At 38.9% G+C, this 27,761-nt stretch overlaps 1 protein-coding gene and 1 pseudogene across 2 annotated transcripts in view; both read left to right on the forward strand.

The window, feature by feature from the left end:
* BICC1 (BicC family RNA binding protein 1) overlaps positions 1-27,761 on the forward strand; it is a 323,312-nt gene that overhangs the window by 200,567 nt on the left and 94,984 nt on the right. The gene's annotated exons all lie outside the window — the stretch shown is intronic.
* LOC105737808 lies at positions 4,191-5,002 on the forward strand (annotated as a pseudogene). Its single transcript, XR_001113501.2, has one exon. The product of XR_001113501.2 is annotated as a protein FAM133B pseudogene (transcript).

A 27,761-nucleotide genomic window follows, 5' to 3' on the forward strand; every position in this document is an offset into this window, starting at 1 on the left:
ATTCACCCAAAGAGTTGAGTAAGTTGTATGCAATGTACCAATAGTCACTGTGGCTAGAGAGAGCATGGTCTAAATAGGACCACTCAGAGGAGAACAGAGACCTGGGCCATTCCAGTTCTTGAAGATCCCAGTATACTTAAACAATAAAAATTTTATAAAAAGACTGTATTCTTAAATATTCAGTTTTTCAGTGCATCTTTTTCTATGTGAATAACTGTATTTGTAGATAGTGCCAAACATGCACATTTGAGATCCTTTGAATATGTATTTTCTCACACTCACAGACACACAGTGCACACATCATTTTACAGGTGAGGCAGCTCATGTTTGGTGACCTATTAGCAAGACTAAGGACCTGAGCTTGGGTTCATTTCTTGATCTCCAGCTAGTTCCGCTTTCTTCTCTTCTGAAGGCCCCAGGTATTGGCTTGTTTGCTTATCTTATAACTGCTGCAAACTAGCTGTTCTTTCCAATCTTTTTTCTGTCTCTCCTGTACCAGGGTCAGAGAGGAAAATGGTCTCAGTTTTTCAGTTATCTTCTCAAGCCTAAATAAGCAAATATATTTGGTAGTTTTGTTTTTTTTTTGAAAAGATATTTTCCCTTAACTTAGAAAGGAAACAAATTTTCAGTGGAATAGAGAGGTAAGAAAGTAAGTAAAAAAGTGAAAACATCAACAGAAAGACAAGCCAGAGACAGGGAGAAAATATTTGCAAAAGACACATCTGATGAAGAACTGTTACTCAAAATATACAAAGAACTTTTTAAAACCTAACAATAAGAAAACAACCTGATTTTAAAAGTGGGTCGAAGATCTTAACAGACACCTCACCAAAGAAGATATACAGATGGCAAATAAGCATGTGAAAAGATCCTCAACATCATGTATCATTAGAGTTGCAAATTAGAACAGTAAGATATCACTGCCTACCTGTTAGAATGGTTGAAATCTCAAACACTGACAACACCAAATGCTGGTGAGAATGTGGAGCCGTAGGAACTCTCATTTATTCTTGGTGGGAATGCAGAATGGTACAGCTACTTTGGAAGATGGTTTTGCAGTTTCTTGTAGAATTAAACATGCTGTTACCATATGATGCAGCTGTCTCACTCCTTGGCATTTATCCAGGGGAGTTGAAAACTTATGTCTGCTCAAAAACCTGCACATGGAACAGATGCTTATAGCAGCTTTATTCGTAATTATCAAAACTCGGAAACAACCAAGATGTCCTTCAGTAGGTGAATGGATAAATGTGGTACATTGACACAATGAAATATTATTCAGTGCTAAAAAGATATGAGCTATCAAACTATGAAAGGGCGTGGAGGATTCAATCTTAAATACATTATACTAAGTGAAAGAAGCCAGTCTGGAAAGTCTACATACTTTATGATTTCAACTCTAAGTCATTGTAGAAAAAGCAAAACTTTGGAGACAGTAAAAAGATCAGTGGTTATCAGGGACTTCGTGGGAGGGAAAAATAGGCAGAGCACAGAGCATTCTTAGGGCAGTGAAATTATTCTGTATGATTTACAATGGTGAATATATGTCATTGTACATTTGTCAAGGCCCATAGAACAGGTTTTGAAGTTGATGTGATGTTGACAGTGCCCGGGGAGGCTGTGCCCGTGTATAGAAAGCGGCGTATGGGACTGCCCTGAAAAATAAAGTCTATATTTAAAAAAATAGTCATAGATACTAGACACAGCATTTTTATCAGTATTTTAAAATATACTATATGCAAAGATAATATTATATGATCAAGAATAACTCCTTAATGTATAAATTTAAAAGCACCATGAAATCTCTTAAGAAACAATCAGAAGTTTTATAAAATTTTAAAAAAGGAAAGTGAGGAAAATGCCTAAATTAAACAGTAAAACACACCTAGTATATTCAACACCAGGTGACGACTGGACCGGGTCTGGATTTTTCTTAGCTTTCCTGACTCTGTGACTGCTGCTCTCTGCTTTCTTGGGCTCCTTCTCCCTCAATCTTCCTGTTTCCAGAACAGATGCTTTTATGTCCTCTTGCCTGTGGTGACATCCCAGGATCCCTTCTATCTGCAGTTTTTTCTTACTTGTTAAACTGTATGAGGAGGAAGGGAGAAAATATTGATTATTTACCTGTTTTGTAGTAGACATTATAACAGATGCCTGTTGTAATCTCTTTTAATCCTTACAATAACCCACATGAAGGAGTGTTATTGTCCCCATTATATATATTAATAACTAATGTGAAAGATGATAGAATTTGTTGAAGGCCACTGAATTGTAAGTGATGTAGTTCAGATATAAACCTTGGTTTCAAAATTCAAGACACGGTAATCTCGTCCATTCTGTAAGAAGCAAGCACATAAGTGCTAATGATGAGTGTTTGGTCACACACAAAAGATAAAGATTTACTAACACATTTATTTAAGAAAACTCAGACTTAAGCTACATTTGGTTCTTAAATATCTTCTTCAAAAAGAAAGGCAATCTTGGGTAATTCCTTACCTGACTTTTGGAAGTGTGCTGGACCTCTGTCTTTTAAAAATGTTCAGCCTACATTTATTTTTATTATTCTTGTTCTTCACGGTATCTTTCTTTCCTTTTCTCCTTTTTTGAGATCCATTAAGGATTTTACTGTGATTTATAAACTTTCTTCTGGAATGGTGGTTCTGCACCTGAGGTGATTTTATTCCACAGGGATCATTTGGCAAAATCTGGAGACATTTTTCATTGTTACAGCTGGGAGAGGGTGCTACTGGCATCTAGAAGGTAGAGCCGAGGGCTGCTGCTAAACTTCCTACCCTGCAGACGACAGCCACCTCAACACAAAATTATCTAGCACAAAAGGCCAGTAGTTCAAGGTTGAGAAATGCTGAACTAGAGGAGTGGGTTTATTATCATAGCACTGGATTCCCATTGGAATCCATAGTGTCTTCATAGCACTGGATTCCCGTTAGAACATTTCATGCAGCCTGGTGCGTCAATTACCTGGCTTCCTTTTTTGTAGCATTGGCATTAGAATATAGTTTAGTGTGACTACAGAAGGAAGAAAATACATATGTAACAAAATAGGTGAACTGACAGAATTTTGGTAAAAGAGATGAAACATAGTAGGGTGATAGGTCTACACATTTTAAAAGCCAGTTTGCAATCAGTGTTGAATTTTATAGTTTAATTGTGCAACTTCAACTGTTTGTTTATTCTCCATGAGGGTTTCATGTTATGCCTTTGTGCCTGCTTCAGTGCTGGGGGACAGACCTTCTACTCTCCTGGTTCGTGTTGCCTCTGTCTTCCATTCCTCTTTGCTGGAATGTGTAGTTGTGATAACTGTGACAATTCCTAAGGTTTCCGACAGTTTTTGAACACCACAATGGTGCTGTAAATTCCTGTCTTGGCCAGGAGATGGACACCACATTTTGATGGTTTCTCAAACCATGTGTGACCTTTTCCTGGTTTTCCTCTGTTCTGTCAGTCATGGCATGGCTGGACAGAATTCAGGGACATCTATCAGGCCTCTCAGGAGCAACTAAATTATTTTCATGAAGGCATTTTGCAGTTGTAAACAATATTGAAGCCACTATGTGGCATTTCTCATTAGCTAAAAAAAAAAAAAAAGATAGTGGCAATAATACAGGATTATCTGAATCGATAATTAGCCAGGCATGGTGGCACACGACTGTAATCCCAGCTACTCAGGAGGCTATGGCAGGAAAATTGCTTGAATCCGGGAGGTGGAGGTTGTAGCCAGCCGAGATCTAACCACTGCACTGCAGCCTGGGCAACAGAGCAAGACTCTGTCTCAAAAAAAAAAAAAAAAAAAAGATGAAAAATAATAATTAGGAGGCAGAATAAACAACATCTTGGTTTTTTCAAAGTCCTTTTTATGCCATTAAAGTGTGGCTTGTGGTTTATTATTACATTTTTATGCAACCTTGGTACCGACATTTTTATCAAAAGATATTGGAGAGATTTCAGGAATGAGGAGTTACAGTCCCTTTACATCTTGTTGCCAGAAATTACTCTTAAGCAAAATAAATTCTGCCTGAAATAAAAATAAAATGAGAACACAGCATATGCGTGTTTTTGGCTCTGTGATCTATGCAAATAGTTATGTATTAACTCATTTATTAAAATGGGCTTATTCTACACACACATTTCTACCATCGGATTTTTCTTCTTAAAAAATAACCAGAGCCGAGTGGGGAGGCGACAAGAGGACCTGCGGCGGGCCCTCTTCGGCCGTCTCTCCGGCCCGGTTTCCCTCGGCGTACCACTGTGCGCTCAATCCAGCACCATGGGGAAGCGGGACAGTCGGGTGGCCTATATGAACCCAATAGCAATGGCGAGATCAAGGGGTCCAATCCAGTCTTCAGGGCCAACAATACGGGATTATCTGAATCGACCAAGGCCTACCTGGGAAGAAGTAAAAAAGCAACTAGAAAAGAAAAAGAAAGGTTCCAAGGCTTTGGCTGAATTTGAAGAAAAAATGAATGAGAACTGGAAGAAAGAACTGGAAAAACACAGGGAGAAATTGTTAAGTGGAAGTGAGAGCTCATCCAAAAAAAGACAGAGAAAGAAAAAAGAAAAGAAGAAATCTGGTAGGTATTCATCTTCTACTTCTTTAAGCTCTGATTCTTCCAGCAGTTCTTCTGATTCTGAAGATGAGGATAAGAAACAAGGAAAATGGAGAAAGAAAAAAGAACCGTTCACATAAATTTTCTGAAAGCTCAATGTCAGAAACTGAATCAGCCAGTAAGGATAGTTTAAAAAAGAAAAAGAGGTCAAAAGATGGAACTGAGAAAGAAAAGGATATTAAAGGACTCAGCAAAAAGAGAAAGATGTATTCTGAAGATAAACCTTTATCATATGAGTCCTTGTAAGAATCAGAGTATATTGGGGAGGTGTGAGCAAAAAAGAAGAAAAGCAGTGAAGAATGAGAAAAAGCAACAGAAAAAACAAAAAAGAATAAGAAACAATTGTTCTCGCTCCTCTTTGCCAATACTGTGCTTTCCTGTCCTAGGCCAATCTAAATAGTGAAAAAAAAAAAAAAAAAAAAAAACCCTCATGTTGTCACATGCACTTTCCTAATAGAAAAGTTGAGCATTGTTTAATCTGTTTGTGGAACACTTATTTGTATCACTCTGTGAATTGTTTGCCCTTCCCTTTTGTTGGTTTATTCATATTCTTTCCCTATTTTAGTGAGTTGTTATCTTAGTTCATTTTGGCTGCTATACCAAAATACCTTAGCCTGAGTAATTTGTAAACAATAGAAATTTATTGCTTCCAGTTCTGGAGACTGGGAAGTACAAGATCAAGGTGCTGGCAGATTTGGTGTCAGGGCCTGTTCCTCATAGGTGGTATACCTTCTATGTCTTCACATGGTAGAAGGGGCAAAAAACTTCCCTCACATCACTTTTATAAGGGCACTAATGCTATTTAGGAGGATGCAGCCCTTATGACTTAATCACCTTCCAAAGTCCCCACCTCTTAATACTGTCAGCATTGGGGATAGGTTTCAACATAGGAATTTTGTGGGGATATAAACATTCAGACTGTAGCACTTGTTCATCTTTTTTTTCCTAGTAAAATTAGACTTTTAAATTGTTTTTTCTACTGTTTAATTGTCTTGCCTAAACTGTTCCTTCCTCACCACCAATGCTTATTTACAAGTAATTGATGGATAATTTCTATATCAAACTAGAATGAAATGAATTGACCTTAAATACTAATAATGTGTTAATTTTTAAAGGACTATAGGAAAGTATGTATTAACATTTAGGCCATTGGATTTCCAAAATAAATTATCTAAAGACTAGGTCCTCAATATTAATAGCATGGAAATGTGTGTGTGTGTGTGTGTGTGTGCACATGCACGCACGCTTATGGGTGTGTGTGTGTGCGTGCGTGCATGTTTGCCCTGATATGAGAATTACTTACTGTGTTATACAATAGTCATTGAATTTCTGAGTTTTCTTGGTATAACAGAAAGATGATACAATAAGTTGTTTGGTTTTATTTCTATGTGTTGGGATTTGAATTCTAATTTTAGGGTAAAATTTCTGAATTTTTTCTAATCCATTATATTCAAGGGAAGGAGGACATATAAATTTCAGTATGTTATTTTGAATTGGCTTATATTCCATTTCTACTTTGTCTCCATTTCTAGAATGGGATCCATATGTAAAAGTATTTAGTTTTTGGTATAGTTTACTTTCTCTTTAACACTCAGTTTAATTAACTGAGAACAAAATTCACCTTCTGTGCTGTGCAATTTCAGAGGTGCCAAAATAGCACCTTATATTAAAAAATATCCTGGAAATATTTTTGAGTGCTTTGAATAAAGTTTCTCCAGCAACATTGATTTATATTTTGTTCCTCAACTCATTATGCTACTTTACACCTGGGTTGTGACTGCTGTGGAAGGGCATCCTCCACCCTCCCTTTTCCAACTGGCCAACTCCTACTCATCCTCACACATCCGTCCCAGGTGGCATGTCTTCCTGGAAAGCTTCACACACGCCTCCAGATGGAGCCTAACGCTCTGTTTCTTGCACCAGCTCAGCACCTTATTCATGTTTACATTTGGGCACTTTTCATGCTTGTATTGCATCAGCCTAGACATTTGCCTTTTCTTTGGACTTTGAGCTCATGGACCTATGTCAAAGACCAGTATGTCTTATTCCCTTCCATGTGTGCAGTGCCTGCCAGAAAGTTGGAGTGATAAATTATGAGTTAAAGTTTACATTATCATTAGATTTAGGATAAATTTGAAGTTAATTCAATAGTTATTTAAGTTATTCTGTTATCTTTTGAATAACTTTTGACAAAGTAAAAAATGGCCCTGGCAGCTGACAGGCCACAATGTTCCCAACTGAACATAAATACCTCTTGCGGAATATAAATAATCAGACAAGCCTACTTCTTGAGTATGTCTGAAACAAGACTGAAAAAGGACCCTCTCCAACCACACACGAAAGTAATTAAACATCCCTCTCTTATGACTGACATGAATGATTGCTTCTTCTTTACCGATGATGACTCCAATTCAGCTTTAATCCTCTGCTTTCTAGATTAAATTTGCCAAGATAATCAATGAATTGTCCCTACCTCCTGACAGCTCTCAATCCAAACCTGGCCTCTGGTTTCTTAATCCTTTCTTGGAATCACCGAAAACAAACTGAAATAGAGAATCCTAAGTATCCACCAGTTTCTTAAAATTCTCCAATTACTTTGGTGTACTCTTTCTTGCTGTAGTAAGTGAATGAAAGCTCAATTTATTTACTGCAAGAGTGTTCCTGGTGGTTTTTGATTAGTGGGCACTAGAGTGAGTGTTGGAGTAATTTAAGAAAGAAACATTTATCTCAGTCTCTGCCATTTGGATACTTAGAGTTTGCCTGGGGATTCTGGCCCTACGTGCTTTAAATAAACCTTTAAAATGGCATTGTTTGCCATCAAAACTAGAGTAGAGGAGGAGAAGAGTGCAAGTCACAGCTAAGGAAAATATTCCTTAAGTATTGATAATTTCTAGTGTGGATCTCAAAGGGCTGCGGCATTCTGTGTGGGAAAGGCTGAGAGCTGGGGAGAATCATTATGTGTTACAGGAAGAGAGGAGACTATTTTTTGAAAGGGAAAGTATTCGAAGAGTTGGTGGCCAGTAAGGTTGGACAGGTGGAGGAGTCAGTGACAGCCGGTGACCTTGTGAGAACTCATTTACAGACAGCGAAAATCCTGGGGTTCGGGGTGGACACAGGAGATAATTAGTAGGAAGGGGTTAAAATACTGAAAGATGAGTATAGTAGGTCGTATTTGATGACAGGAGGATCAGAGAGTCTTTTCTGAAAGATGAGTCAGCAGGACATGGTAACGCGATAAGAGCAAGGAATTGGGTGGTGGGCTGCTGTAGCAGATGCTTTTGATACGGTCTTGGCCCACCTGTGAGTTCACCCACAGTGGACATCTCCCATGCATGCCAACAGCTTTCCATCTCAAGGGCCTGATCTGTGCTTCTCTACCGGAGCACATTGTCAGCCCTGTGGAAACTTACTCTTGCTGCAGAGCAGCCTTGAAGTATAACCTTTACTCAGTGAAGGGCTGGAGTCAGAAAACAAATGCCCATTTTCCCCTTCTCTTTGTGGGACAATTCTGAAGCACATTATTTATGTCTTTTCAGAACATCCTAGGGACATTGACCCCCAGCAGGAATGCTCCATACCACCCCCTTCCATGGTTTTTCTCTCTCCCCAGTCAGGCTTTCCTCACTTCCTAACTTATGCTCCCTGGGATCACCTCCCCAATTCACTATGCCACACTAACCCATGTTCTTATCTCAAGGTGACTTTTGGGGGAACCCAAACTAAGACAGATATCTTGGATAATTGGGTTAATTATTATGCCATGGAAAAATGGAACTGGGATTCATTCCCAGGTTAATTAATGACTGCTGTCTAGTGAAAAAATGACTACAGTCATCTCAAGTGTATTTTATATATCAGTGCAGGAATATGGCAAAATGCTTTAGAGTTCGTGGCTTCTTTTGAGAAAAAAAATATGCTCCAAACCATCTGCAAAAGTATTACAGTGATCCCAAGTGGAACACAGGCACTTGAAGCAGTTTCCAGGCACATTAGATTGTTGTCAACAAGAAGAAAAATATACGCCATGGGGAGGAGCAAGAAGAAAGAGAGGGTCTAGAAATCCATGATTTTAGCAAGTCAGGAAAAATAATTTTCAGCACGTAAGCAGGGCAGGAGCCCTGAGCTCCTTTACCTGGATGTCATCCAGGTGGTTTAAGATTCTCAGGCTATTGGCACCTATGATGTGGCTCCTGCCAGGTTAAGGAGCATTGATGATTGATCACAAGGGAAAGGACCCAGCCATATTATTGTTTCTGTCAGCTTGTACTCTCCTGAAAGTCATGATTAATGACTTGAGCCAAGTTAGGAAAAATATTTCCGTTACTAACAATATAGTTGTTAAGTATGCTCCATGGGGATTCTGAAATATTTACTTGACAGTAATAAGCTTTAGAATTTCATTCTTTTCCTATGATTCTTCATGATCACATTTGCATCCAGAGCTTTGAACACTCAGCACTTGATGGAGTTTAATAGAATAATGGCAAGAAAATTGCTCATAAGTAAAGGAAGCAGTGAATCCATCCGGTTTCCATGAGCAGTCATACCTGAGTTCTTCAGCAATTGGAACAGATGCGTCACTGAAAAGATGCCTGCACTGGGGTGGTCCTATCCATTACATTCTCTTAGGAAGTGAAGCCCTGGCTTTCCTTAGCCCTGTGATCTATTTTGAATCTTATTCTAGAGGAGAAGGAATATTGTTTATTGATTTTTTTTCTCCTGTTGTCTATTATTTAGAGATTCTTAATTCTACTAAAATAAGTTGGGAGAATGCATATCGTTTGTTTACTATTTAATAAATTTTGGAGAATCCATATAATCACTTTACAGTATTCTCATCAATCACATGAATTAAGTAATAAAATAATAAAACATTTGAGTTCTTAGAAACATGTATTTTTTAATCAGAAAATATTCACCTCCATGGTTAGAAAACCTCATATACAGGAAAATAAAATTAGGTCATGATCACATTAGTGATCTCTGAGAGAGCAGTTTTAGAAATAATAATCTAGATGACAATGACCAGAAAAGGAAGAAGTAGCAACTAATACTTAAGGGTACCTACCTATGAAAGAAGATGGTAATAGATAGGGTAATTTCTTGGTGCATCAGTGGGTTGAGGTGAAATAAGTTTATTTTATAGTTGTGTTTTTGTTTCCTTTAAGAAAAAAGGAAGCTTATTTGAGTGAGCTTCTAGACTGAGGAAGTGTAGATTGACAATAGAGGAAATTAGAGGGTGGTGTTTAACCTGGAGCGACCCTTTGCAGGGGTAGATTTACGGTAACAGGTGTTAACGCTGTGGTTAACTAGTTTTGGGCTTGTTCACCTCACTTTGTGAATTCTTCCACTGACACTTTGCTCATTTTATTGAAATAACTGATTTCAATTTCTGGTTTCTAGTCCTCATTCAGTTCTGCTAGGTATGGTCTCAGACTTGATGATGAAGGCTGTTGATTCTTCCAGACACATGACCAATAAAATGCTTAGCTTTTAGCAGGTCCTCAATAAATATAATTAAAACATATTTTCCTGAGTTTGGGAAGAAGGGGGTGAGACAAATAAAAATTATAATATATTTGGTGTAAACTGGAGAAAATTCAGTGTAAATTCCCTCTACTTTCCTCAGTCTATTTGGAGATAAAGTCATCTCCTGAGAGAATAAGGGGATGGATTGGAAACTCGAAGAAACTGGGGAGTGTTCAGAACAGCTGCTTATGGAAAATGCATAGAAAAAAATTAAAAACTTGCCAAGATGAACTGAATATCCAGCTGATGCTGCATGGTATGAACTTGTTGAGTTTCTTAGGATAGTTCTATGCCTTTTTCTAGTTCTTTTGTCACTCAAAAGTTGAGGAAACAGAGAGGGGTTATCTTTGGTGAGACAGGTATGGCAGAAAGCCTGAGGACTGGGGATTTTAGAGTGTTTGATAAAAAGATGAAATGTTCAGCTGAAGGTTGTGATGGCACAGGGAGAATTTCAAGCCAGCAGGGAAGCTAGAGAGGGCAGGGGCTGGAGTCATAAGCTAGAAAACTTATTATGTGTTCTCTAGCTTGTTGCCTGTGGGGTTGAGGGCATTCAAGATTGTGTTGGTAGGAGGTTGTAGCCACAGAAGGAATGATAGCTGAAAAATCTTAAGAGGTTGAGTGGTCTGGATTGTAATAAAGTGCAATTTACAGCTGGGCTTATGGGTTGCTAATGTGTAAGTACTCTCACAATTTGGCAATTCTCAGCATCTTTAGGAGTTTTGTCTAGCAAATTAAATTAGATTCTTTAAACAAGCAAAAAGAAACTTGCTAATGAGTTACAACCAAGTAAGATGAAAACAGTGTCAACATGAAGAGTTTGTGAGATTCTATGTGACTTTAAGACTTTGAGCAGCCAAGCTAATGTTCAATTCAAAGTAATTGAATTTCATGTATGGAAGAACGCCTTATGAAACAGCCGATTAGTGCTTTTGCTAGCCAGTTTTGAAATGTTACATGTCCAAACACCTCATAACTTATGCATGTTCTCCAGTGAGAATTACATCATAGGTCGAAAGAAAATAAATGCATCCATGATTCTTAGATGTTACATAATCTAAGAACTTCATAACTTCCTAGTTACATAATCCGTAGTTATTATATAATCTCATGGCTCTTTACAAAGGGGGAAATCAAGCTATTCTCAGAGAAATTCAATTGGATGATTGGATGAAAGAACTCTGTGTGTGTGTGTGTGTGTGTGTGTGTGTGTGTGTGTGTAATTTTGCACATATACAAATACTTAAATGCTGGTTAGAATTGATCTGACCCTCTCCCTGGCTGCTTTTCCCAGCCCACTCCAGTGACCAACTGGGTCATCTTTCAGCTCCGGAACATTAAAAGTTGTGACCTGTGCCATCCCAGGACTATGTACAGGATTCCTTGGAGTCATAAGGAATGTTCTTCATTCTTCCAGCCATTTCACTCTGTTCCTGGCTTTTGGCTCTGCCCCAGTAGTTATTTGGGGCATGTGCTCAGCCCTACTTGCCCTGGCAACAGCCCCTGAACCAGTTGCAGGTTCAATTGGTGACTTCAAGATGGGGACACTGGCTTACAGACTGGTAGTCACCAGAACACATCTGCCCAGAGCCCCGGTTGCCCCAGTCTTGTTGAAACAGGCGCTGCACCTTCAGGTCTCTATTTTCCTTGCACCTCCAGTTACTCATCATGGTGGAGTCTGGGTGAGAAGGAAGTTCAAGAGATGAAAGCAGATAGAGTTCCTGAGGATCTCATTGCCAGTCCTGGCTGTCTATTCCCTCCCTTGGCAGCCCAGTGTCTGATTTGAGGTTAGACACCTGTCTGGTGCAGGTATAAACTGATATACCTACCTCCCCATTTGCAGCAAGAATCTGGAGTCTCCTATGGCAATTTTGTGGGGGTTGATTTTGGAAGACTTTTATGTAGACATTTCTGCCTTGTTTAAAGTGTGGCTTACTTTCCTGTTCTGTGCATGTTATTATGCATTGCTGGCATAATAACATGCACAGAATGCATGTTATTTCCTTTTGAAGCACGTTCTTGCAAATATCAATCATGCAAGACATGTACATTTGTGGCAGACTCTTAAATATGTAAGGATGCAGTGAGGTTTTGCTTAGCCTGATCCTTCCATCTGTGACTTCCACTTCCTTGCCATCCCTGCCCTACTACAATCCCCAACTGCAGACTCTGCCCAGATGTAATTCAGCAAACATTTTAAAATACCAAATTTTCTCTCTACCCCTGTCTTGACTGTGGTCCTCGTTGTGCTTCTTTCAAGTATGGATCATCTAGTCTCCATCCTTGTTTGTGAAGTTGTCCTCTCCTTCACATATTTTTAAGAGGGGAGAGGAGCAATGCGGAACTGTATTTCACCACTAGAGTGAACGTATCATATCAGAAGGCAGAAATGTGTATTTTTGTAATTACATAGCATGTGTTTTTGTCTGTGGGTTTGCTTATTTTGCAAACAAATCCACATGGTTTACTTGCTAGTCTTCTTGAATTTTTCAGATGGTGAGCCTGTGGATCCTCATCTCATCCAAGATGACTTCCTGGCCACCTCAGGCCATGTTAAACAACCTGGAATGCTAGTATTACTACCAGCAGTGTCTGCGGGAGACATCCCATAGGCTGTTGGTTTTCTAGAATCATGTTTTCAGGGAAAAGGCAATAACTTTTTTATGATGAAGTAAGTTCTTAAAAAATTGCCTTATTCTTTTGATTAATGTTTCTTAACAGCTTTGTGGGGAATGGTTACACACTTTATAAAGTTTCCTTTACAATTGGAGAACTTGGAGACCAACTTTAATGGTGATTGTTAAGGCTATTTCACTTATAAAATTTAGCTAGCTATTAAAAAATTTCTCTGCTGTATTTCTTACATCCACAAGGGATTAGAATCTATTGCTTTTGCAATGTAATTTTAATTAGACTGAAAATTCAATCATCTGACTAACTCTTCCCTTGTCATTTAAAATTGTTTGCAAGCTTCAATGGGAAAAGTTAAAAATGAGACCAGATAAGCATGTGTATTTTCATTCAGATAAGACTACCCACAATGGATTTAATCATTTAACCAGTTTTAATAATAATAATAATAGTGAAAATTACTATAATTTATTGAACACCCACCTAGTCAGCTGTTGGATTTTACATGTCTTATAATTTATCTCATTCTTCTGAATAGCAGTTCAATGAGATGGGCATCACATCTCAAAGTCAAGAACAGGCTTAGAGAAGTTAAAGGAACTTCGTATGTTTCCATTAACTTGTAGGTTCTTTGGCTGGGATTTGAACCTACAGTTCATCCATCTGGGCAGCGCATCATCTTCACAGTGCTTAGAGCTTCTACAATAGGACCCTGGCACTGCCGTTGTATACTCAAGTATCACATGTATATTTTTGAGCACTTTAATTGTTGTCTTTCTGATTTCAACAGCTAATGTTGCTATTATATGTCATGCACAAGTAGGAGACAGCTGTTAGGCCTCCATCCATCCTGTGTCTGTTACTTACATACTGAAAAGAAATCAGCTGGTTATGTTTTATTTGGGAGTGACTGGAATTAGTCTCTGCCCATTTTTGTGTGTGATCATCTTAAAAATGTATCTGTTACTATGGAATGTTCTGCAGTCGCTTCTTAAGGTTGAATACACAGTTGATGGGAAATATCTTTTAATCTACATACAAAGGAAGAAGTTTACCACAGTGAAATTCAGTTGTATAGACTGTTATGTAAAATGGAACTTTTTCCTCCTAGAATTTGGCAGACTTTTGAGTCCAGGAGGAGGAGGGGTATATATGTGGATGGAAGATTGAGGAAACATGAAGTTGCTTTAGAAATGTAAGGAGTTGATTAAAAAGTAAGCATAGATGCTTATTTTACAGAGCTTTGTAACTTTGTCTCACTAATGTTAACATTTGCCTTCAAAAAATGATAGAATTTAGTGTTGCTCTTTTCTTTACAAATAAAACTATACCATAGAAAATGGAATTTTCTAGGGGACAGTAAGAAAATAATATATATATGATTTAAATTCTTTATTTTATCTTATTCATTTAATTCTCTGAGAAAACTTAGTGCATACATATCCAAAGTCTCTAACCAGATTGTTAAGTTAAAAAATGGTTTTCAGGCTGGGCGCAATGGCTCATGCCTGTAGTCCCAGCACTTTGGGAGGCTGAAGTGGGCAGATCACTTGAGCCCAGGAGTTCGAGACCAGCCTGTGTACCATGGTGCAAACCCGTTTCTACTAAAAATATAGCAATTAGCAGAGTGTGGTGGCGTGTGCCTGCAGTCCCAGCTACTTGGAAGGCTGAGGCAGGGGAATCACTTAAGCTCGGGAGGCTGAGGCCGCAGTGAGCCAAGATCATGCCACTGTTCTCCGGCCTGGGTAACAGAGCAAGATGTTGTCTCAAAAAAAAAAAAAAAGGTGGGGTGGGGTGGGGGCGGTTCATACTTAAGAATTACAAAAGGATTCCTGGCAAAGTTGTTCTAAAAAGTAGATTTCTTTTTGTATTGAAAATATAATCTTTAGAAACTGGATTTATATTCCTTTAGCAGCAAACCTGATTAATGTCAGTTAGCAGCTTCTTCTTAATCAAGTACAGACATACCTTGGAGACATTGCAGGTTTGGTTCCAGACCACCTCAATAAAGCAAATATCGCATTAAAGTGAGTCACACACATTTTTAGTTTACCAATGCATATGAAAGTTATGTTTACATTACATGGTAGTTAAGTGTGCAATAGCATTATGTCTTTTTTTATTTTTTTATTTTATTATTATACTTTAGGTTTTAGGGTACTTGTGCACAATGTGCAGGTTTGTTACATATGTATCCATGTGCCATGTTGGTTTGCTGCACCCATTAACTCGTCATTTAGCATTAGGTGTATCTCCTAATGCTGTCCCTCCCCCCTCCCCCCACCCCACAACAGTCCCCGGAGTGTGATGTTCCCCTTCCTGTGTCCATGAGTTCTCATTGTTCAGTTCCCACCTATGAGTGAGAACATGCGGTGTTTGGTTTTTTGCCCTTGCGATAGTTTACTGAGAATGATGTTTTCCAGTTTCATCCATGTCCCTACAAAGGACATGAACTCATCATATTTTATGGCTGCATAGTATTCCATGGTGTATATGTGCCACATTTTCTTAATCCAGTCTATCGTTGTTGGACATTTGGGTTGGTTCCAAGTCTTTGCTAATGTGAATAGTGCTGCAATAAACATACGTGTGCATGTGTCTTTATAGCAGCATGATTTATAGTCCTTTGGGTATATACCCAGTAATGGGATGGCTGGGTCAAATGGTATTTCTAGTTCTAGATCCCTGAGGAATCGCCACACTGACTTCCACAATGGTTGAACTAGTTTACAGTCCCACCAACAGTGTAAAAGTGTTCCTATTTCTCCACATCCTCTCCAGCACCTGTTGTTTCCTGACTTTTTAATGATGGCCATTCTAACTGGTGTGAGATGGTATCTCATTGTGGTTTTGATTTGCATTTCTCTGATGGCCAGTGATGATGAGCATTTTTTCATGTGTCTGTTGGCTGCATAAATGTCTTCTTTTGAGAAGTGTCTGTTCATGTCCTTCGCCCACTTTTTGATGGGGTTGTTTGTTTTTTTCTTGTAAATTTGTTTGAGTTCCTTGTAGATTCTGGATATTAGCCCTTTGTCAGATGAGTAGGTTGCCAAAATTTTCTCCCATTCTTTAGCATACTTTAATTTAAAAAGCTTTTTTGCTAAAAAAAATGCTGGTGATCCTCTGAGCTTTCAGCGAGTCTTAATCTTTTTGCTGATGGAGGGTCTTACCTCAGTGTTGATGGCTACTGACTGATCAGAATGATGGTTGCTGAAGGTTAGGATGGCTGTGGCAATTTCTTATGAAACTCAACAATGAAGTTTGCCCCACCAATGGACTCTTCCTTCCATGAAAGATTTCTCTGTAGCATGTGATGCTGTCTGATAGCATTTTATTCAGAGTAGAACTTCTTTCACAATTGGCATCAATCCTCTGAAACTCTGCCACTACTTTATCAACTAAGTTTATATAGTATTGTACATTTTTGGTTTTCATTCAACAATCTTCATAGCATCTTTATCAGAAGACAAAGAACCCATGTTCTTTGCCTATCCATTAGAAGCAATGTCTCATCCACTCAAGTTTTATCCTGAGATTGCAGAAATTCATTTATATCTTTAGGCTTAACTTCTAATTACAATTCTCTTGCTGTTTTCACCACAACTGCAGCTACTCTCTTTAGTGAAGTCTTGAACCCCCTCAAAGTCATCCACGAGAGTTGGAATCAACTTCTTCCAAACTCCTGTTATAATTGCTATTTTGACATCCTCCTGTGAATCATGAATGATACCTAGAATAATACATCCTTTCCAGGGGTTTTCAATTTACTTTGCCGAGATCCATCAGAGGAATAACTGTGTCAGCTATGGCCTTACAAGATGTGTTTCTTAATAATAATAATAATACTTGAAAGTCATAATTACTCCTCTATCCATGGGGTACAGAATGAATATTGTGTTAGCAGGCATGAAAACATTAATCTTTTTGTACATCTTCATCAGACCTCTTTTGTGACCAGGTGCATTGTCAATGAGCAGTAATACTTTGTTTTTTATTTTAATATTAAAAAAAGGAATCTTTTTTTTTTCTGAGCAGTAAGTCTCAACGGTGGGCTTAAAATATTCAGCAAATCATACTGCAAACACATGGGCTGTCATCCAGACTTTGTTACATTTATAGAGAACAGGCAGAGTAGATTTAGCATAATTCTTGAGGATTCTGGAATTTTGGGAATGGTAAACGATCATTGGCTTTGACATGTAGTCACCAGCTGCATTATCCCCTGTCAAGAGTGTCAGTCTGTCTTTGAAAGCTTTGAAGGCAGACATTGACTTCTCCTTTCTAGCTAGGAAAGTTCTAGATGACACCTTTTTTTCCAGCAGAAGGCTGTTTTGTCTACACTGAAAATTTGTTGTTCAGTGTAGTCACCTTCATCAATTTTCATAGCTAGATCTTCTGGATAACTTGCTACAGCTTCTATATCAGCACTTGCTGCTTCACCTTGCATTTTAAAGTTATGGAGGTGGCATCTTTTCTTAAACTTTATGAACCTGTCTTAGCCTCCAACTTTTCTTCTTTAGCTTCCTTACCTCTGTCAGCCTTTAGAAAATTGAAGAGAGTTAGGGCTTTGCTCTGGATTAGGCTTTGTTGTGGCTTCTTACATTTTCTATTCAGATCACTAAAACTTTCTTCATATCAGCAATAAGGCTTTTGTTCTCACACAGCTTTAAAGAAATACCTGAGACTGGGTAATTTATAAAGAAAAGAGGTTTAATTGACTCATGATTCCACAGGTTTTACAGAAACTATGGTGGCATCTCCTTCTGGGGAGGCCTCAGGGAGCTTTTACTCATGGTGAAGGCCAAGTGTTAGCAGCCATCTTACATGGCAGAAGCAGGATGAAGAGAGTGAAAGAGGCAGAGGTGCTACACACTTTTAAACAACCACATCTCGCAAGAACTCACTCACTATTGTGACGACAGTACCAAGGGGGATGCTGTTAAACCATTCATGAAGAATCCACCCCATGGTCCAGTTGCCTCCCACCAGGCCCGACCTCCAACACTGGAGATTACAGTTCAACATGAGGTTTTGTGAGGACATAGATTTAAACCATATCTTTCTGCCCCTGACCCCACAGATCTCGTATCCTTCTCACATTGCAAAATACAATCATGCCTTCCCAACAGTCCCTCAAGTCTTAACTCATTCAGCGTTAACTCAGATGTCCAAAGTCTCAGGTCTCATTTGAGACAAGGCAAGTCCCTTCTGCCCATGAGCCTGTAAAATCAAAAACAAGTTAGTTACTTCCAAGATACAATGAAGGTATAGGCATTAGGTAAAATACTCCAGTTCCAAAAGGTAGAAAACTGCAAAAAAGGGGGCTACAGGCCCTATGCAAGTCAGAAACCCAGCAAGACGGTCATTAAATCTTAAAGCTCCAACCAAAATAATCTCCTTTGACTTCATGTCCCACATCCAGGGCACACTGGCATGAGAAGTGGGCTCCTAAGGTCTTGGGGAGCTCTACTCCTGTGGCCTTGTGGGGTTTAGCCCCTGTGGCTGCTGTCATGGACTGGCATTGAGTGCCTATGGCTTTCCAGTGCAGGGTGCAAGTTGCCAGTGGTTTACCATATCAAGGTTTGGAGGACGGTGGCCTTCTACTCACAGCTCCACCAGGCAGTGCCCCAGTTTGGACTCTGTGTAGGAGCCCCAACCCCACATTCTCCTCCACACTACCCTATTAGAGGTTCTCAGTGAGGGCTCTGCCCCTGTAGCAGGCTTCTGCTTGGACATCTAGGCTTTTTCATGTATCCTCTAAAATCTAGGCAGAGGCTCCCAAGCCTCAGTCTTTCATTCTATGTCCCTGTGATCTTAACACAATGTGGAAACCACCAATGCTTCTAGCCTGAACCTTCTGAAGCAGAGTCCTGGGTGGTACCTGGGCTCCTTTGAGTCAGGGCTGCAGCTGGAGCAGTAGGGATACCGGGGGCAGTGTCCTAAGGCTGTGCAGGGTTTCAGGGCCCTTGGGCTGGCCCAGGAAACCATTTAGTCCTCCCAGGCCTCCCTGCCTATGATGGGAGTTTATGCAAATTCCTGCAGCCTGCTTGAATTCCTCCTTTGAAAATGGGCTTTTCTTTTCTAACACATAACCAGGCTGCAAATTTTTCCAAACTTTTATGTTGTGCTTCCCTTTTAAATAAGAGTACCAGTTTCAGATAACCTCTTTGCTCATGCATATGAGCGTATGTTATTAGAAGCAGTCAGGCTATATACTTGAATGTTTTGCTGCTTGGAAATTTTTTTTATCAGATACTCTAAATCATCTCTCTCGAGTTCAAAGTTCCACAGATCCCTAGAGCAGAAGAACAACCAGGCACGCTCTTCGCTAAAGCATAACAAAAGTGACTATTGGTGTTCCCCAAAAGTTCCTCATCTCCATCTGAGACCTCTTCAGCCTGAACTTCACTGTTCATATCACTACCAGCATTTTAGTTACAACCACTCAATAAGTCTCTAGGAAGTTCCAAACTTCCTTCATCTTCCCCCTCATCTTCCTGTCTTCTTCTGAGCCCCCCATACTCTTTGTACCTCTTCCTGTTACCCAGTTCCAACATTGCTTCCACATTTTCAGGTATCTTTGTATCAATATCCCACTCCTGGCAGCAGTTTTCTGTATTAGTCTGTTCTTGCACTGTTATAATAAAAAAATACATGAAACTGAGTAATTGTTAAAGAGAAGAGGCTTAATTGTCTTGTGGTTGTCAGGCTGTGTAGGAAGCTTGGCAGCATCTGCCTCTGGGGAGGCCTCAGGAAGCTTGTACTCATGGCGGAAGGCAAAGTGGGAGCAGGTGTCTTACATGGGAGGAGCAGGACAAGGGGAGAGAGAGAGAGAGAGAGAGAGGGAGGGAGTGGAGGAGAGGTGCTACACACTTTTAAACAACCAGATCTCTCAAAAACTCACTCGTTGTCATGACAGTACCAAGAGGGATGGTGTTAAACCATTCATGAAGGATCCACCTGAATGATCCAGTCACCTCCCACCAGGCCTTACCTCCAACGTTGGAGATTACAATTCAAAATGAGATTTTGTGGGAACACAGATCCAAACCATATCAAGGCTATTTCTCTTTCTTATCATTTGTGTGTTCACTGGAGTGGCACTTTTCATTTCCTTCAAGAACTTTTCATTTGCATTCATAACTTGGCCAACTGTTTGGTTTAAGAGGCTTAGCTTTTGGCCTGTTTTGGCTTTCAACATGCCTTGCTTACTAAGCTTAATCATTTCTAGCTTTTCATTTAATGTGAGAGGTATGTGAATCTTCCTTCTGCTTGAACATTTAGAAGCCATTGTAGGGTTATTAATTGTCCTAATTTTAGTATTGTTCTTTCTTAGGGAATAAGGAGGACCAAGGCAGCGGGTCACATATATATATATGCTGGTCAGTGGAGCAGTCAGAGCACACACATCATTTGTCAATTAAATTTGCCTTCTCAGACAGGCACATTGGCTCACACCTGTAATCCCAGAACTCTGGGAGGCTGAGGCAGGATTCTTTGAGCCCAGGAGTTTGAGACCAGCCTGGGCAACGTGGTGAAACCCTGTCTCTACAAAAAATAAAAAAATTAGCCGTGTGTAGTGATGCACATCTGTAGTCCCAACTACTTGGGAGCCTGAGGTGGGAGGATTGCTTGAGCCCAGGAGGTTGAGGCTGCAGTGAGCTGTATTTTGCACCACTGCATTCCATCCTGTGCAACAGAGTGAGACCTTGCCTCACACACACACACAAAATTGCTGTCTTATGTGGTTTGGTTTGTGATGCCCCAAAACAATTTACAATAGTAACATCCCCTGATCACAGATCACCATAACAAATACAATAATAATGGAAAAGTTTGAAATAGTGCAGGAATTACCAAAACATGACACAGAAACACAAAGTGAGCACTTTGCTTTTGGAAAAATGGCACTGACAGACTTGCTTGATGCACGATGTCCACAAACCTTAAATTTGTTTAAAAAAAAAAAAAGCCCCCAAACAAAAAATACAGTATCTATAAAGCATAATAATAAAGCAGAGCACAATAAAATGAGGTATGCTTGTAATATTTAACACTGTTACTGTGTAGGGAGATTAAGCATGATTGTAGCTAATAAAACATGATTTTGTAAACACCTGTAACTCTTAATTTCCATGAATCTCTAAAAATAGAACTTTGTGAAACAATCACTAGCCCTTGAGGCAATACCTAGTGCATAGTAGGTGTTCAAAACTTTTTGTGAGTGAGTGAATGAATGGAAGCGTTTGTGATTATGTGAGCTTTAACACGTCCTTTCACTGCCAGTGCAATTTCTTGTGATTCTAATCTGTAAAAAAAAGTATTCCTCTTTTACTATTCCCTGTTGCCTTACTTGGGTATACTTAGCTTTATGCTCAGAGAACACACTTGCTTAAAACTAGAGGAATAATCACAGGTACAATGTCCACAATACATTTCTGTGGAAATTTTTGTAATCTGGATTGCGTTGGTAGTAACCAAGTCTCATCTAGGATAGCTATAGCACCTCAGATACTCTCCTTCACCAGTGCCATCTGCTGAAGCCTGTTTCTATGGTTTGCTGTTGATGCAGCTATTGGAGCTACTCTCTTGGTAACTTGCTTACCCAACTTCTGAGATTCCTCTAAAAATCAATCACATGGCTAACTGGCTGCCGCTGTTGATCAGGGCCAGTCAGCCTAGCATCATAAATGCATTGCTAGTTGGCATTGATAATCTTGGAAGTGGTTTTCTTTCTGATATAAGCCTCTTTCACTCTAGTATAGGATAGTAGTTAGCATGGTGTCTTGATGCAGAACTATGTATGTTGTCCTGCGTCAGCCAGTTACTAGTTGTACTTTGAAATTATGGGCAAGTTATTGTACCTCACTGTAAACATCTCAGATTTCTAATCTGTTAAATGGAAAGACAAGTAGTAGCCACCTCTTAAGGGATTTATATTGATCTCTGCCCTAGGTAGTGTAACGTACACTTCCATCTCTGGGAAAAGTCTGTGACTGTTGTCACTAACCTGCACAGGGTCCTGGGCAAAAATGAGGAAGACTTTAACACAAAGTTGGGACTGTGTTTAAGTATTCATCTGCCACCCTGCCTCTGATTATCTTCACCTAGTAGAGGATGAGCACCCCCTCTCTGTGACTTGCCGACTTGGCAAGGATTTTAGGTCACTTTCTACCCAGATGCCAGTATCCAGTTAAACTCTGGAGAGTCTGTGATCATTATGATAAAAATGTTCATTCTGGAAAAGTTTGAAAATGCTTTCTGGTTAGAATGAGATTGTTGGCATGTTTTAACTGTGGTCTTTGGCTATAAATTCCTGAAATGCTGACATAGTTGAATTTATTTTTGCTTTAAACAAAATTGTTAACATTTCCAAGTGTCCATATGGGTTCGATAAATACTTTGCCTCTGCTTACTGCATATGTGAACCGGGTGAAGAGGAACCATCATGATGTGGGGAATCTTGAACATTTTTCTTCATTTAGCTTGACGGGGAAGTGAATTGGAAATACTTCTTTGTCAACATAATTTTGGGGTTTTGAAATTGTGTTTGGGTTTTCAGGAAATTGGTGGTAACCTTATATTAGCTGAAAAAAAGTGAATTTTAAAATTCTCAGTGAAGAAGCAAATGATTTATTTTTCATAGAAGAAGCTGCTTTTTGCAAGGGAATTTGCTGCCAAGCTGTCTGCAGTGGCTTCAGGCATTACTTGACCTTTTGGCATATCAAGAAATTGTGGTTTTTTGGTCTAAATATTAAATACATATTTTAGGAAGGCTGGGTACTCTATGGTATATAGTGCAAGAGCAGCAGAAAGAGTCAACCTGGTGCATTTCCACATCTGCAAGCAGATTTGGTTTCTGTACTGTCCATCAAGCAGATCTTACAGAACGAATTTTCATCCCCTCACTAGTTGCCAAATTCTATTAATAGTTCTCCAAGAAATAAATCACAGTGGCCCTTCTGACAAAGGTAGACAGTGAAAAATAGTACAGGGATATAGTACATCCACCCTTAACCAGAAGCAAATTGTTTTCCCTTTTTATACTACAAAAAGAGAAAACAATTTACAAAACCGTTTCTTCCACACGTGTGTTATCTATGATGTGATAGACTATGTTCTTTTCATAGCCGTTTTCTGTTTTGGTGACTGCAACAGGGTATTATTTGGAACATGTACTCTTCTGTTTGGACACCATACTCAGGCTCTTTTTCTTCTTGCAGCCTGTGCTGCTGGAAATATTCCCCCTCTCTCTTAGCTATCATAAGTAAAGGACACCTTCCACTGCGACATGCTGCATGCTGTTAAAGCCCTTCGATGCCAGCCAAATGTTACACCGTGCCTTCCAGGATATCTTTAATTAAACCCTTATATATGCATTTATAACGATCTGATGAGCGGATTAATATTACTTGTGCTTAACAAATGTGTTAACTGAGAAAGGAAAAAGAATACAAAATAAACATTTTTAAGTGCCTTCCCCATCGTAGTCACTGGGCTAAGTCACAGCCACCTTGCCAGGCAGAAGTTACCATCCCCATTTATGATTGGGAACTGAAACTTGAGGCACTTTTGGGAAACTCTTCAACTGATTATTCCACTGTGTAAAACTGAGGACCATGTGCAACATCAGCTGCTTCCCTGAGTTTCACAGTGAAATGTGAAATATTTAAGATCCTCAGTGAATATTGTTGAGTGTGAAAGATGTTTACTAAATTGTAATAGTTTCCCAAACTATGTTCTTTATGCTACAAGGTAACTGGATTAAAATGGACTTTCCATAGGTACCTCATTCTTAGCTTGACCCCAAATGAACTTGGGATCTCGTCCTAAAATTGTCCCCACTTCAGTGTTCCCATCTCACATGCTCCAACCAGAATTCCAGGAGTTTCCCTTGAGCCCCATTTCCCTTTCTCTTTCCATGTTTTATCAGGCACAAAAGTATCACGATTACCTACGAAGCATCTCTGCCAATTGCAGGGGTGCCTGAGAGAGCAGGAGGGCAGAGCCCAGTGCAGCCCCACAATTCAGACCTGACACCTGTGGAAAGAGATGTGTGTATTGGGGCAGGGGATGAAATGGAGCAAGATGGGGACAGGAGAGCTTCAGACTGTGATGCAGATCTGTTTTGTGTGGTCAATAAGTAAATCTACACATTACCATTATATTACAATACACTAGCCACTGGAGATGGAGTGGGATACACCACCTTATGTAGTGATAATAAGGGGCACCCAACAAATAGCTGTTGACTCACTAAAATGAGCAGTAAAAATTTTATTATTTTGTTTATCAAATGTTTCTTCTGTCAGAAAAAAACAACGTAATATGTAGAATTTTGTGATTAAATTTGATGCTTGTTTTAATTACTACCGCATTTAATATAGTGTGATGTTTTTTCTTGCACTTCTTATTCTTGTGAAAAATCAAGTACCAAATATCTAAGGTGAGTCATCAGAGGTGAAAAGATTGGTCTTTCTGGAGTACTTATGACCTACTCATTTCATGAGATTTAAGAAACACTGTAATGCCATCTTTCCATTGGATATCTCCATGATTTATTGATATGTTTTTAGAAAATGTAAACAAGTAAACAAATTTTAAAGTTATCCCCATTCTTATTGAAGAAAGTCTGTGTATAAAAATACGTATGTATTTAAAAGTAGTTAAAGTCATTGTATGTTATCAAATTCTTGTATTACCAGAAGACTTACTAAACAACAGTACTCTTTGTGATTACCTAATACTGGATGGAGAGGTGAGCTGAGTAGTGCTAGGGGAATCTAAATCTAAATTATTTGTCGTATTCAGCCAGGATGAGAAACGTTGATTTGATTGAACAAATAAAGAAAATAGAACTGATTTTATTTTATTTTATTTTATTTTTTTGTCTGGGGCATAGAAATTTTATTTTCACAAAAGTATGCTTTATCACACTAGAATATTTAAAAATCAAATACTATATATGTCAACATTTGAAAAAAATTATTTTTTTGTGACAGTCATTTAGTATCACCTTTATTTTGTACTTTCTGTGATTTTTTAAAATTATACTTTAAGTTTTAGGGTACATGTGTACAACATGCAGGTTTGTTACATATATATACATGTGCCATGTTGGTGTGCTGCACCCATTAACTCGTCATTTAACATTAGGTATATCTCCTAATGCTATCCCTCCCCCTTTCCCCCACCGCACAACAGGCCCTGGTGTGTGATGTTCCCCTTCCTGTGTCCATGTGTTCTCATTGTTCGGTTCCCACCTATGAGTGAGAACATGCGGTGTTTGGTTTTTTTGTTCTTGTGATAGTTTGCTGAGAATGATGTTTTCCAGTTTCATCCATGTCCCTACAAAGGACATGAACTCATCATATTTTATGGCTGCATAGTATTCCCTGGTGTATATGTGCCACATTTTCTTAATCCAGTCTATCATTGTTGGACATTTGAGTTGGTTCCAAGTCTTTGCTATTGTGAATATTGCCACAGTAAACATATGTGTGCACGTGTCTTTATAGCAGCGTGATTTATATTCCTTTGGGTATATACCCAGTAACGGGATGGCTGGGTCAAATGGTATTTCTAGTTCTAGATCCCTGAGGAATCGCCACACTGACTTCCACAATGGTTGAACTAGTTTACAGTCCTACCAACAGTGTAAAAGTGTTCCTATTTCTCCACATCCTCTCCAGCACCTGTTGTTCCCTGACTTTTTAATGATGGCCATTCTAACTGGTGTGAGATGGTATCTCATTGTGGTTTTCATTTGCATTTCTCTGATGGCCAGTGATGATGAGTATTTTTTCATGTGTCTGTTGGCTGCATAAAGGTCTTCTTTTGAGAAGTGTCTGTTCATATCCTTCGCCCACTTGTTGATGGGGTTGTTTGTTTTTTTCTTGTAAATTTGTTTGAGTTCACTGTAGATTCTGGATATTAGCCCTTTGTGAGGATGAGTAGATTGTGAAAATTTTCTCCCATTCTGTAGGTTGCCTGTTCACTCTGATGGTAGTTTCTTTTGCTGTGCAGAAGCTCTTTAGTTTAGTTAGATCGCATTTGTCAATTCTGGCTTTTGTTGCCATTGCTTTTGTTGTTTTAGACATGAAGTCTTTGCCGATGCCTATGTCCTGAATGGTATTGCCTAGGTTTTCTTCTAGGGTTTTTATAGTTTTAGGTCTAACATTTAAGTCTTTAATCCATCTTGAATTAATTTTTGTATAAGGTGTAAGGAAGGGATCCAGTTTCAGCTTTCTACATATGGCTAGCCAGTTTTCCCAGCACCATTTATTAAAGAGGGAACCTTTCTGCGTTGTTTGTTTTTGTCAGGTTTGTCAAAGATCAGATAGTTGTAGATATGTGGCATTATTTCTGAGGGCTCTGTTCTGTTCCATTGGTCTATATCGCTGTTTTGGTACCAGGACCATGCTGTTTTGGTTACTGTAGCCTTGTAGTATAGTTTGAAGTCAGGTAGCATGATGCCTCCAGCTTTGTTCTTTTGGCTTAGGATTGACTTGGCTATGTGGGCTCTTTTTTGGTTCCATATGAACTTTAAAGTAGTTTTTTCCAATTCTGTGAAGAAAGTCATTGGTAGCTTGATGGGGATGGCATTGAATCTATAAGTTACCTTGGGCAGTATGGCCATTTTCATGATATTGACTCTTCCTACCTATGAGCATGGAATGTTCTTCCATTTGTTTGTATCCTCTTCTGTTTCACTGAGCAGTGGTTTGTAGTTCTCCTTGAAGAGGTCATTCACATCTCTTGTAAGTTGGATTCCTAGGTATTTTATTCTCTTTGAAGCAATTGTGAGTGGGAGTTCACTCATGATTTGGCTCTCTGTTTGTCTTTTATTGGTGTATAAGAATGCTTGTGATTTTTGTACATTGATTTTGTATCCTGAGACTTTGCTGAAGTTGCCTATCAGCTTAAGGAGAGTTTGGGCTGAGATGATGGGGTTTTCTAGATACAGAATCATGTCATCTGCAAACAGGGACAATTTGACTTCCTCTTTTCCTAATTGAATGCCCTTTATTTCCTTCTCCTGCCTAATTGCCCTGGCCAGAACTTCCAACACTCTGTTGAGTAGGAGTGGTGAGAGAGGGCCTCCCTATCTTGTGCCAGTTTTCTAAGGGAATGCTTCCAGTTTTTGCCCATTCAGTATGATACTGGCTCTGGGTTTGTCATAGATAGCTCTTATTATTTTGAGATACGTCCCATCAATACCTAATTTATTGAGAGTTTTTAGCATGAAGGTTGTTGAATTTTGTCAAAGGCCTTTTCTGCATCTATTGAGATAATCATGTGGTTTTTGTCTTTGGTTCTATTTATATGCTGGATTACGTTTATTGATTTGCATATGTTGAACCAGCCTTGCATCCCAGGGATGAAGCCCACTTGATCATGCTGGATAAGCTTTTTGATGTGCTGCTAGATTTGGTTTGCCAGTATTTTATTGACGATTTTTGCATCGATAGAACTGATCTTATAAAACTTTGGTTTAATTTTTTTTTTTTACTTTCCTTCCAGATCTAATTTGTCTCCAACAATTCTTACAGGGAAGTATAAGATTTTTCTCCTCATTTGTTCTTGAGCTGTTATAGATAAATTTTAACTGAACCCTTTTGTTGTTAGAACCGATCTAACTTGGATTTACTGTTTGGTCAAATTAAAAATCAAAATCTATATATAGATACATGTACACATATGCCTTCTTCCAGAAAATTTGTAGTTTTTCCATTTGTTAGGAAATAAAAAACTATTTTAATAATGTCTCTTATCACTTTGAGAAATTAGTATGTAAATCTTAGATGAATGGCTCATATCCCCACTGGTCAAAGAAGGTTGCCCCTTTGAATTTGACAGTTGGAACAAGTCTTTATTTGTTCTCTAGAGAAGTCATCTAATCTGTTTAGCTTTTTGGTAATAGACTTTAGCTTATAGAATATATACATGACCTTGTGAGTCAGATTGTCTGTATTTGAG

The sequence above is a fragment of the Nomascus leucogenys genome, chromosome 18 (assembly GCF_006542625.1).
Source record: "Nomascus leucogenys isolate Asia chromosome 18, Asia_NLE_v1, whole genome shotgun sequence".
In the NCBI taxonomy this organism is placed as follows: domain Eukaryota; kingdom Metazoa; phylum Chordata; class Mammalia; order Primates; family Hylobatidae; genus Nomascus; species Nomascus leucogenys.